This window comes from Rhea pennata, chromosome 16 (genome assembly GCF_028389875.1).
Source record: "Rhea pennata isolate bPtePen1 chromosome 16, bPtePen1.pri, whole genome shotgun sequence".
Classification (NCBI taxonomy): domain Eukaryota; kingdom Metazoa; phylum Chordata; class Aves; order Rheiformes; family Rheidae; genus Rhea; species Rhea pennata.
Genome location: NC_084678.1, coordinates 7,561,658 through 7,572,443, shown reverse-complemented (window position 1 = coordinate 7,572,443; position 10,786 = coordinate 7,561,658).

Sequence of the window (10,786 nt, the reverse complement as noted above, 5' to 3'; positions counted from 1 at the left end):
ACAGCAGAGAGGAACACTGTTTGTAAAAACCTGTTGCAGGGGATTAGCTACACCAGGGCCCTGCGCACCAGGGATGGAGAAGACCTTGGCGCTCCTCCAGCCAGCATCTTTAGCAGCAGCCTCACACCCGCATTTGCTTGGGAGGTGGAAAGGTGACGTGAAAGAGCCCAGAGGAGCGAGCAGCTCTGAAGGAGGCAGCTGCCAAGTGATGCTGGACACTAGTTAGCAAACATAGGAAGTGCTGCGGACTTGTTGCTCTGCCTGGAAATAGCACAGCAGTCCTCCAGGTGCTCCTTTTTGTCCCTGAGAGCAGGGATGGCATTTCTGTCCCAAAGCCACACGGGCACAGAAAAAAACAACATTTTTTTAGCTTAGGTCCCAGTACGTGAGCTAATTTGTACACTCCAGCAAAGCCTACAAGAAAAGCATGGTCTCCGGCACAGTTTGGCTGGTGAAAAAAGTGCAAAATATTTTATTCATATTTTCTTGTATTACCTTTCAGAAATTCCCTGATACCTTTCTGAATCCGTCCTGTACAACTAAAAGCATGTTAGCCACATTTAACAGTCCAAAATGTTTTTAACAAAGCAGTGGCTGGCTAGGAACAGGAGTTACTTGCAAAGGTCAGTGAACAGCACTGCTCCAGGATTTCCTTTCGTGGAAAGCAGGGAAACAGCAGCTCAGGGCCACAAGAATCTAGCAGGATGAAGCAGCAGGAGAGGCGCTATCCTGAGCCTGTGGTAAATCAGTGGGAATAAGCAGCGAATATTTTCTGCTCTAAAACTTGTGACTTCTTGAACCAAAAGACATTTTCTGGGTTTCCAAAACTTTATAAGGGATTTTTACCTAAATTCTGGACTTAGGTGTGCAATGAGTTTCTGGGCAGAATCCAAATACCTGAATGTGCAAGTTAGCAACAAGGTGTGAAACCACACTGTCCATGCAGCAAGGTGAACTCTGGCTCCTATAAATCATTTCACTTCCCAGCCATGGGCATTTTTTAGCATCCCCTTGAAGGTACTTCTGTTTTCCCAGGAGAATGTCACCTCACATCACATTTTTGGATATCTGTCTTGCAATCCATATCTGCATCACAGACAGCACTGGTGTGAATACATGGTGCTTTTCAGTGGGCTTCTGTGGGATGAAATGTCACTTACACCAGAAGGGACACAGTTCAATCAGAGCCTTTATTTGCATTTAAAAGAAATCACAGGGTAAAAATAACACATAGATGTTCTGTCAGGAGAGAAGTTGTTAGTGAGAGTCAAAAAGGCAGATAGAGCTAAATGGCCCCACAGGCCAGGGAATGGTACAGTGAGATTTTTTTCTGCTGAGCAACTATGTGTGCTGCATACTCAGCTCTTTCCAGGAGAGCATCAACATCAGGCTCGCTGTTGAGTGTGCAAATCTGTTGCAAAACCTTAGAAATAAGGTTCAGGGTCAAGCTGATTTTAATTAGCCTGATCCTGACCCAGTCTATCCATCTTTATCACTGCCTTAATCAGGTGGTTGCTATGACCACTGTACTATATATATGAAACCAACATCTTCCTACCAAAGACACTGAATCTCTGCAGCCTGGAAAGCTCAAGAGCAAGAATCCATATTAAGCAGCACAGACTGGCTGTGGTTTGAACTGAAACACAATAGCTTGCTAAATAAGGCTCTTGCAGCCTGAAAAAACCTGATTCTCTGTGCGTGAGGAGATGCAGACCACAGACAAGATGTGGTCACTCTGCGCCTTGCCAGAAAAGCAGGACTGGAGCACCAGACCTCACCACCCACTCTGCTCATTCTCATCCTTGGGATGAGATCCTGGGACAGTCCTTGGCTGTAGCAATTTATTCGTATGCAGGAGGCCAGAGGGGCAAACACAGGGGCCTCCATTCACTGCAAGCACTTGCTTTCATTCATCAGCTGGATAATTATGTCAGCTCCAGATCTCAGATCTTGTTTGCTCTCCTTTCAATTTGTTGTGCTTTCAGTCACCTGCAGAGAGATATCCCAGTGCTCCATTCAGCTTGGGCGAATGGTGCTTTTGAAAGTAAGAGAGAGGAGACCAACCCCCTCCTCTGTCAGGACAGATACTCCCCAGAGCCTTGCTGTTGGCAGGAAGAGAGAGCAAACAATAAGCAATTTTAGTCCTGGCTAAACCTGTGTGGTGCTGAGCTAGGAATCCACTTGATCTAAGCAACCTCAGGTGGATTATGGACAGGTCAGGGAAAATGCATGATATGAGAGGCTCCAGTGTGATTTTTTTTTTTTTTTGCACTCAGTTGAGGTCTCCACCCTGAGTTGCCAGAGCTTCTCCCAACCTGCGCAAACAGGAGGAGATGCAGCACCCCAAGCACACAGGCCAAGGGGTGGATATCTGGGCAGCTGCAGGACTAGCAGGCTTTGCTTCCTCCACCAGGCTGCTGGAACAGGGCTGAGCTGGACCAGAGCAGGTGAGTGAGCAAGTGCACACAGAGGGGCTGCAGGTGAGAGGCCCCTGGTGCTGCAATATGGGGCATGAAAGCCACCCCTGTCTACTGGTGAGGGTAAGAGGGACAGGGACATGTCTCACATGGTGCACAAGATGCAGCAGGTCCAGCCAAGCAAGAGGCACAGCTCCAGGGAGGTGCCTCTGGAGGAAGGAATCTCATCTTTGTAGTCTGCCTGTAGCACCAGAATCTGGTGTCAACTCTTTTCTATATTTTTAGAAAAACCCTAGGCAGCATATTAGGGGTAAAAGTGATCTTTGTAGATATTCTAATGCTTATTTCCCAGAGCTATGTTTTAAATCTGCTCCCTGATTGCCTTCACAGGGCACGTCCAGCTGAGAAGGGTGGTTAGGCACCTGCTTCCCCTGCTAACAGCTTAAGACTGCTGAAGAATGCAGTTGTAACTGGGCTTGTTTTTCCAAAAACAGTACTTTTCAGTTTCTGTTCCACATTCATTGTTTTTTAACCAGATCAAGGAGTGGGTGTCACACTAGAGCCCATTAGCTAAGGTGAGGAAGAAAAGCCTTTTCAGACTAATTCTATCAGTAAAGTATTAGAAGTTTCATGTACAAGTGTGCAGTATTGCTGCACTGATCTTTTTGCAAAAATGAAAGTTCTTCACCCAAATATCAGTTGTTTCTGCAAGTTTTGCTACAAAGCTTTAACTGTTGTATCAGCACTTCTCATAAATTCTGCAGCTCTTCAACAGGGCAGAGACTTTCTGCCCCAGGGAAAGCAGACACTAGAGTAACCTCAGCCCACTTGCATCCTGCTGAGAAGTCACAGAACCCCATAGTTAATGAGAGCCCACAAGGAGAAAAAGATCTAGCTTGGCTCCCCCAAGGGAATTCATTTCCCCTCTGTTCTCAAAGGGGGCATGAGCCAGTAAGATACTGGCCCCCAGTGGAAGCTGGTGCCACATCACACCATGGTCTGAGACACTTTCCCCCAGCTCTTCACTAGCACAAGCAGATGGCAGGCTTTTCCTGAAGAACTTGCTCAGCCACAGCCCTCAGGGCACTAAGGCAACCACTAGCTACTAGCAGAGTACCTTCTCAAAGGGCCAGTGACTACCCAGATATGCCCAGGAGCCACCACACAGATCTAAGTGAGGGCTAGCACTGGGGCAGCATAGAGCTCTTCTCCAGAAGGAGCCTCAAGCCTCATGCCACTGAACACCAGTAATAAGAAAACCCATAAATCTCCACAGCAGAAAAAGCCCAAAGGTACCCAAGGATCATCCAGACACAGCAAGAGCCAGCAGCTTCCTTAGGGGTGGGGAGCAAGCAGACTATATAGCTGGCAGGACAGGAGCCGCACAGGCCAGGATCACCATGGCAGCCAGAGTCAACCAAGAGTCAAGATCACCAGGCAAACCTCATGGCAATGAGGCAGGTCCAAGGTCAAGCCAGAAGATCCATCTGCAGGTCAGGTCCAGCAACAGCCAGGCAAGCCCAAGGACTGGATCAGCAGAGCTCATGCTTGTAACAGACCCAAAGAATAGCACACCTCTAACACAGCCCAAGCATGAGGTGAGGGCCCTGGGCTGAGCTTAAATAGCGCTCATGGGCAGGGGTGGATGAGGGCCCCAGGTGAGCCTGGTCAGGGCCATTAAGGATTATTAGTGTTCTCAAGGCCCTGGCAAGCCTGTGCTGTGAACAGGTTGCATTTTCCCCTTTTGGGGCATTTATGAGACAAACAGAGGAAGCTCTGGTGTGCACTTGGCTGGATCGCAGTGTGCTGGGTGGTCCTGCACACAGGGGCATCTCAGGGTGTAGCCATCTGCACAGCCACGTGGACCACTGTGAGCCTGCCGTGCTGATCCCCTAACTAGATTAAGATGATAACACCAAGGACTGAGGTCCTGATTCAGCACTGTACATCAGGCTGTGCTAAGGTAGTTTAGCGTTAACCCATTAGGGACTAGAAGGATGCCTTGAATTGTGCTGTAGGAGCTTCAGGCTGCTCTGAGGCCTGGGAGACACCAGGATAACGCAAGTGATTGAGGGGATCCTTGAAGGTGGTACTTCAGAGGAAAGGCAAACTAACACAATGCTGCTGCTCGGGCCAAAGAGCAGTGGTGGCAGGTCTATGTGCTATGGAAAACAGTAGCGGAGCCAGCACCCTTCACTCTGCCCTTCCTGCTCACTTCCTGCACTGGCCCAGCATGGGCCAGGCTGCGCCCACACTGCCCCTGTGCACTACCCTGGTGTGATCACGCCAGCGCCCAGCATAGGCATGTGGGGAGGTTTCTGCAGAGCCTGTTTATTGCACGAGTTTGTACTTCCCTCTTGGCCTGTTTCACTCTCCTGAGGTCAAACATGCAAACTAAAGCTAAGTGTGGTATAACCACAGAAGGGAAGCAGTGCTCGTATCGGAGCTGGCTCCGTGCTTCGGGCAGCAGCGACCTTCCCTCCTCGTGTCAGTGCTGCCGGGAGAAGGAGCTTGGAGAAGTCTGAACCAGCTGCAGCAGCTAGGACAGAAACCTCGCCAGGATGAGGCCCCTTCTTAGGTTTTAATGGCCACAGTTATCAGCCAGAGGCAGCCTGGGGAGGGCCTGAGATAAGGCAGTCAGAGAGCGCAAGACCTCCCCATTCAAGCGTGCAGGAGGAAACCCACCCTGCTCCACTGCTCTGATGTCTCTGGGTGCTGAAGGAAGGCCTCCTTATCAAGAAGTCATTAAGCTTGACCCGTTTGCGAGAGTAGACCCAGTCCCAGCGGTGATGATGGGCAGGACAGCATGGAAGTAGCCAGTCCAGCCAGCGAGGGGAACGCTTCCCCTGCCTGCCGCCCGCGTCGGTGCCCAGAGACCCCGCGGGAGTGGGGCGCGAGCCCGATGCGGCCCCACGCCGTGTTCAGGCAGGTCCGGCGCAGCGCTGTCCGAATCCCAGCAGAAAGGGAGCTGGATCCATGGCCAGGTCACCTTCCTCTGGGTTTTGCTGTTTCATACCCAAGTGCATCTCCTCCTAAAGTCACCTGTGTAACAGAGCCAGGACTTACTAGTGCCCTTCTGTCACCCTGAGCAAAACCTTCTGGGGGCGCCCAGGGCTAAGACACCGGGTGAGGCAGGGCAGAGCCGTTTTACGGGAGGAGAGCAGGGACACGAGGTTAGGTCTTCCTAGCTGGGCTGAAGTAGCTACCCTCTGTGCAGACACTGTGCACCAAGAGAAGCCAAGGTTTGCACCCACACAGATTCATCCCAGCCTGGTGCAATGCGCTGATCTTGAGGGCTTTTAGCATGGTTACCCTGCAAATAAAAACCTCTTTAGGAGCGAGGGGCTGGGGGGACAGAGGTGTGAAGTCTCTGCGCTGGGGGCAGCGGCTGCCGGCGGCCTCCCCAGCACCCCCAGCCTGCCGGCAGCCACGGCGAAGCCTGGGGACCTGCTCAGCTCTTGCAAGGATGTCGTTTAGCAAGGTGGTACGAGTGTGGCCCAAAAGGCTAAGTACAGCTGCAGCCGTGGCCGGCTAGCGCGTGACCCGACTCGGAGGCGCAGTGGAGCAGGGGCCGGGGCACGTGCGGGCTCTGGCGGATCGCTGCGAGGCAGGCCCGCGGAGCCGAGCTCTGTGCCGTTTCACGCGTGTGCAAAGCCCCGCAGAGCCAAAGCTGTGGTGCTTCTGCAGCCCTTCCTCCCGTTACCTGGGGCAGCCTCAGGGTCGGGAGCGGGTTTTCATCCTCCCAGCTCCCACACGGGCTCCTGCGGCCACAAAGGAATTAGACGCCGCATTTCACACCTTGTCCCTTGTCCAAGCGCTCTCCAGAATCTGCAACATCACGGTGTCAGGGCCGGGGAGCGGGGCTCTGTCTGACCCGTCTCCCAAGGGCTTTCACACTTGCATCTGGCAGCTGTGGACAGCAGGAGCGGGCTGCTCCAAACCCTGAAAGCCGGCAGCAGGCCAAGGCTTGTTTGCACGTGTCCTGCGGGGGCCAAGCTGCCTCCAGCCCACAGCCGCCCTGTGCAGCGTAAGCCTGGTAATTAGATTACAAGTGCTTGGCCAGATGCTGCATCCTGGACTACAAAAGGACACAGTTAAACTGAGGACAGCGTTTCTCAGCGCCGCGCGCCTCCGTCTTCAATGTGGTGGCCAAAAGGAGAAGAAAGGAGAGGGGTGCTTTCGCCAGATCCAGCCTCACCTCCGTCCTTCAGGACTGAGCAGTGGGAAATGGCAGTGTGCTATTGCCCCCCTCAGACCCTGCCTAATATCACAGCTCCAGCCTGAGTGGGTCCCTGTGGCTGCAGAAACCGCATCGCACCTCCCTGCCAGGCTGGCTGGGAGCTCCACTCCTCCTTGGCCATGGGTCCCCGGGGAGACGTGGGCACTGCCGGCTGCCACTGCGCCCGGCTCCCACTGCTCCTGGCTCTTGGCTGGGATCTGTGGGTATCGTGCCTCCACGGGGCGCCCCGCCGGCACATTTGGGAGCCTGTTTATCCCATAGGGGCTGTGGGATTTTTCAGGGAGCGATTGCAGGATTTTTGCACTTTTTTGAGGGTTAAGCGGTGCTCTTGGCCCTTCATTGCAAGGATGCTTTGGGATGGGACTCTCATTGCCACTTCTGCCAGGTCCAGGCCCTGACTCTGGGGCTCAGAGGGTGTCAAGCATGGGGGACGGGCATTGGGAATGGGGATAGGCTCCATGGGGATGGGGACAGCTCATGGGACGGGCTGAATGGGGAGCAGCTCATGGCGTGGGCTGTGAGCAGGGTCTCTGCAGGACACCTCGGTCGGGGGGCACAGGAGGGCAGAGAGCATCCCCTCCATCAGAAACCTCCTCACACTGGGGTTTAATGCTCAGTTTTGCTGATTCATCTCCCTAATACGGCCTTTGACCAAGTCGTTCTGCTTATGCTGCAGCATGGCAGTGCCAGCGCTGATGGGGGTCGCCTGGTCTTCTCTGCAGTGTCCGTGGACACGGCTAAATGGTCCATCATCTTCTGCACCTTCCCCTCCATTCTGGTCCAGGTCAGACACACCTGCTTTTATGTCCAAATCCAGGTGTTGGGCTGTGGCTCTGTGGCTCTTGGACAGCGTGGGGTGGATGCGAGCCAAGCTCGGGGCAAGGCAGGGGGTTGCCTCTTGGCAGCCATGATGCTGATGCAGAGCATGGCGAGTCACCACGGGCTGTGGCATGGTTAAACCCAGCGGTGAAGTGGGCTCCGGGCCCATGAGAGAAGGTCTGCCCTCAGTCTCCCCAGGCTCTCCTTCCAGCTGATCTGATCTACTAAGAGGCAGGATCTTTCCCTAAGGATGATGCTGGAGACAAGGAGATCTTCTCTTCCCCCTACAGATATACTGAAACCAACAACCTTGGTATTGCAGATAGCTCAAATGGCTGTTGCTGCCTGGCACTGTTCCTTCCCTGCTGCCCATGAGCAGTTTTGAATAGTGCAGGAGCGATTTTCATGCCCAGATTTAGGATCTTGGGAAGAAGAGCAGCGCCCTAAATTGTCCCGCCTGCTGACAGCTCAAGTTTGCCACCCGAGGTGCTTGTAGATCACCCACCTTGCAGTTCCAAACGGAAGGTCCCAGCACCTACAGGCAGGGTCGTGGTCCTGGGAGACACTCACTGCTCAAACTGCGCTCACAGACCACCAGCAGAAAAATAACAGTCAGGCCCTATTGCGTCAGGTGCTGTACAACCCGAGGAGGAAAGAGCGGGCAGGATACAGCAGGTGAAGCAGAGAAGAAGAAGGGGGAGAGAGGAGGGCGCAGCCAGGTTCAGGGAAGCCGGTGCCAGCGCGGCAGAGCCACAGATGGCGTTTGCAGCCCCAGCTCCCCTCTGGCTGCAGCCTCCCAGCCCACCCAGGCGGCCTCGCGGCCGGCCCGTCCTGAGGACCAGCTACAAACCACCCGTGTGCCCCTTCCTGGCACGCGCGGGGGACCGCGCTGCTGGGGCAGGCACAGGCGGGCTGCTTGGCTGCTGGCAGGACACGAGTCCCGGGGCCGACTGGGCACAGCCTCCTGCTCGAACAAAGAATTTTTGAAGAGAAACCGATCCTCGCTGTGTTGAGCTGGAAATTTCTGGAGACGCTTTAATTTGTCTAATCCAGAGCTCTGACCCAATTAATATTCTATAGGATCTCCTGGAGCTCTTGTTTTGTTCAGTTCTTGGCCTGAAGGGCTGCAGAAGAAATTGAAAACAGATTATTGGGGAGAAAACAGCTTCAATTTTTAGACAGCTGTCTCTAGTGAAGCTGGCTTCATTTCCAGTCATTCCCCAGGCGTGATGCAAGTCTGGCTATAATAAGTTTTTCCCTGGTGGCAGCAGAAAGGCTTTGCTTAAAACCAAAAGGTAAATATGAGGGAATGGGGCTGAGCAAACACAGCGAACGAAGACAGGCTCTTCACGCGAAGCCCCGTGGCCTTGCTCACACCTCCAAGCACTTCTGAGGTCGTGATAAACTAGTGTCTGCAGCAAGCAAAGCGCCACGGGCCCTGCAGATGCCCTGGTGGGGACAGGCACGCAGGGCTGCTGTGCAGCGGGCTTTTTGCGTGGGCAGGGCAGGGCCGGGAGGGGGCCCAGGACATGGAAGCCAGAGGCATGAGCTGGCAGGTGAAATATCCAGCCCTTCGCCCGAGCTCATCCAGACTTGGCCTGCTGGCACAGGTCTGCCACGAGAGGGAAGCAGAGTCCCGCACACGCCCGGCGTGGACTGCACAAGTCCACGCTCCAGGCTGGCCGGTGGAAGATCAGACACCGCTGCAACACGCTCATCCAGCAAGCTGCCAGCGAGCACCATGACCTGAATTCTCAGCTCCTCCTGCTCAGCAAGAGTGGAGGTGATACAAGGGCACAAGCCCCAGTTCAACTGAAGGACTAAATGAGCTGGAGGAATGTGATCCACTGCAGTGGTCCCTGAGCAAGAACGTTCCCCACCTCACCCGGGAATATCCAATTCATCTTTTAGACCCATGGAGGGGAAAGATGAGAATTTGAATATAAAAATTATAGGGCTATAGTGCTTTTTGTATGGTTATTTTCTGCTCCAGCATCAGCTTGGAAGCCAAGGCCATGTCCTGTGCCTCAGTCACACGGAAAACACCTGGTTGGAGAATGTGATATTTTGCTGGGTCAACAGCAGGACTGAAAGGAGGAGAGAGCTTGGGGAGCAGCATCCATCCCTGCAACTCAGCTCCCCGTCTCTAAACCAGGGGCAATCGCACTGTTCTATCTAAAGAAGGGTTGTGCAAATAAAATGCACTATGATGGGGGGGGGGAGCTCGCCGCGATGAGCTGTACGTCCACCATCCAGAGATGGTTCCAACTTAGCCCTGGTCAAGAGCCACGGCAGGCTGCAGAGCAGTGCCCGACGAGGGCTGGATCCCGTTTCTCCCGCACAAACCTCGTCAGAGCCCATGCAGGCTGAGCAGGGCTCCAGGTCGGACTAGGCCACGGAGAGCACAGCTGGGAGAGCTGGCGATGAAAGCGCGGCCGTGAGCGGGGTGCGCTGCGAGCAAGACGGGCACCGTCCACCCACGCAGGACGAGTCGCTGTCTCTCACTGATGTCTGCACATGAACAGCCCGCTTGGAAACCGCTGATGAACTGCGTCTGAACGGTCCGAATGTTCGCTGTTGGCTTAAGAGACTCGACACCCCGGCGCTGGAAAGAGCAAACGGGCCTGGAGAAAGGGGGCAGCTGAAAAGCTGCAGTAGAGGTGGGCTGCCTGCGAAGCACCCCTGGCTGATGCCAGGCCCAAGAAAGCAGCTGGAGGTGAGGAAGGAAGCTTGGGGAAGCTTCTTGCATGGGGAGGTGTTTTTAAAATCACATCACATCAGAAACAGGGAAATTCCCACTGACACCAGAGAACTGGTTTTGTGATGCAAAATGGCACAGACAGCGATTTAAAGCATTTCGGTGACATTTTAAACACCTCATTTCCAGCTAGCTGAAGGAAAGGCTTTTCGAAGAACAACCTGAGGTCAACCCGATAGTTGTCCCTGGGAGCATGGAAAACCACTCCTTGCAAAAAAATCGCCCTTTTCTGGAGGAAGCTCTGGCAGAGGGTGGCACCTGCGCCACCGAGGAGCAGAGGCCCCAGGGGCCCCTCGCTGGCCGTGTCTGCTGCTGCGCGGGGGCTCCGCCAGGCCCCGGCCGGGACCGCTCGCCGCTTCGGGCTTTGTCTGCCTCGCGGCTTTCAACGCCGGCTCGAGCGTGCAGGGCTGCCAGCCCGCCCTGTTCACCAGCGCGAGAAAGCAAAGGAATGCAGATGGGGCCGGAGGACTCATTCATCCTCCCGGTTCCCGGCTTCGGCGCGTTCCAGGCAGTCGTACTACAATGCCGCATTTTGTTCGCTGCAATCCA